Source organism: Chrysochloris asiatica, unplaced genomic scaffold, assembly GCF_000296735.1.
Source record: "Chrysochloris asiatica unplaced genomic scaffold, ChrAsi1.0 scaffold00013, whole genome shotgun sequence".
NCBI lineage: Eukaryota > Metazoa > Chordata > Mammalia > Afrosoricida > Chrysochloridae > Chrysochloris > Chrysochloris asiatica.
In genome coordinates, this window is record NW_006408531.1 from 36,155,692 (window position 1) to 36,158,272 (window position 2,581).

Consider the following 2,581-nt stretch of genomic DNA (forward strand, 5'->3'; position numbering starts at 1 on the left):
TTAGAAGTCAAGGCTGAAGTTTTTTCTTAAGTTCTTTCTGCTTAAGAAATGCTGATCATGCTTTTTCTTTTGGTTTTCTGACTCCAGGTCTTTGCACATTACATTACAATATTTGATGTTCAATCTGCAAGGTGCCTTTTGAAATTTCCTGTTCAGTTCTTTTCCTGCCTTATTTCTTTCATTTGCTTTACCTTCACTACACTCAAGTTCAAATTTCAGAGGTTCTTTGGACATACATTTTGGTCTGCTTTTGCTTTCCTGTCTTATTACTGACTTTTTGTTTACTTCCTGTATGATGCTCTTGCTGTCATCCCAACACATTTCTGATCTTTGACCATCAGTGTCTAACACATTATATCTGTTCTTGAGATAGTATCTAAATTCAGGTGAGATATACTGTAGGTCATATTGTGCTTCCTGTGGTACTGCTTTGATTTTATTAAACTTCAGTCAGAAATTGCAGATGAGTCATTGATGGTCTTTTCCACAGTCACCTTCTGACCTTGTTTTGACTGATGAATTGAACTTATAGTACCACAGATGTAGCCAATTTTATTCATGTTTATCCCATCTGGTGATGTCCATGTTTATAGTTTCCTTTTATGTTGCTTAAAAAGGGTATTTGTAATAAATAAGTTGTTGGTCTTGAAAAATTCTGTCTCAATCTTCAACATCATTTCTATTATGAATCCATATTTTTCCAGAATACTGAGGCCATGTTCCGTTCCATGAACCATATCCTGAGAATTTCTGACACTAGATTTAACCTGTTAACTTCTCTAATAAACCCCATAGTCATGAACATTGTCTATTAGTTCTACGTGACCATTGCAACAAATGATCAAACAAAGTAGATCATTTTGAAAAGTAGAGATTTTTATCATAGGCACAGTTGGTGTCAGAATTTGTAAAAAAGATGAAGGGTGAAGGCATGTCTGATCTCATAGGAATCAACCTTGGGCTAATGCTGATGGTGATTCTGCTCCTGATAACTAGTGAAGTTAGAGATGGTCAGAAGATGCCTGTGTTGTAGGATAAGCACTGTACTGCTAAATATAAAGTCCAGATTCAAACCCACAGGCCACTGCTCAGAAACCCTTAGCTACAGAGAAGCTAAGATGCTGAACCTACTCTACAACATTAACAATTGCAGCAAGCACATAAACTACAAAAGGAAAACAGTGGGAAATTTCATTGATAAAACTTATATTCCTAACCATCTATGTATGAAATAGATGTTTTTACAATTGGAATCTAATCATGTCACCACTGGCCACAAACAAAAAAGGTTATGTTTAATAATGCTGCTTTTGCCAAAGCAATCTTGCTACCTTTTAATGAAATAACTGTATTTTCATTCTCCTAGTTATATACTTTGATTGTGACTTAATGCCACAGTCTTTACATGGTGTGTTATTGCTAAATGCCTTGGAGTAGGTTCCAGTTCATAGCTACCCTGTGTAGGTTTTCTGATGAACAGCTGTTGGGTTTGAACGGCCAACCTTGTGGTTTGCAGTCCAGTGCTAATCCTATAGAGCCACATCAGGAGTTCCACTCTTCATACAGTCTTGAACAAAAAATGCAACATTATGGTACATTATATATATATATATATACTGGAGAATGAATAAGGAAGACCAACCAAGACCAAAGAAGAAGTGATGCTTTTTTAATTATGGTATTGAGGAAGAATATTGAATGTGTCAGTGACTGCCAGAAGAAAAGAAAAAAATGTGTCTTAAAGAAGTACAGCAAGAATGAATCTTAGAAGCAAGGTTAATGGTACAGATTATCAGGAGAGACTAGTCCATGGAAAGGCATTATGCATGATAAAGTAAAGGGCCAACAAAGAGAGGAAGAGCCTTAATTAAATGGGTTGGCACAGTAGCTGCGACAATGAACTTAAACATAGCAACAACTTTGAGAATGGCAAAGGACTGGGGAATGTTTCTTTCTGTTATACATAAGGTTGCTATGAGTCAGAGGACTCAGCTGCACCTAACAGCAACAACTGCAACAACAGTATGACTCACAAAGAAAAGATTGGAAATCATCGAGGATCTCAAAGAACTGTAGTATGATTATGAAACCAGAAAGAAAACATGGGAAACCATTGAGGATCTCAATGAACTATAGTATGATTGTGAAACCTTTATCTTAATAGCACTCCTGGTGTGGTACTGTAGGATCAGTACTGGACTTTGAACCACAAGTTAGGCAGTTCAAACCCACCAATTACTACTCAAAAAACCCTTCCCAGATTACTATGAGTCAGAACCAATTCCACAGCATTTAACAACAACAATGTAGGGAGGGAGCCTGGTGTGGCACTGTAGGACAAGCACTGGACTGCTAATCGCAAGGTTGGGAGTTCTATTGCACCAGCCAGTCCTTGGAAACCCTATTTAGATAGGGCTGCTCTGAGTCAGAGAAAACTGCATCGCACTTAAAAACAGTATCATTGTAGGGAGAGACTACGGTAACTCCATAGGATAAACACTGAACAGGGAACCACATGTCAGCAGTTGGAGATAGACTTTCTGCTCCCTGTATAGGTTTGCTATTAATTGGAACTGACTCC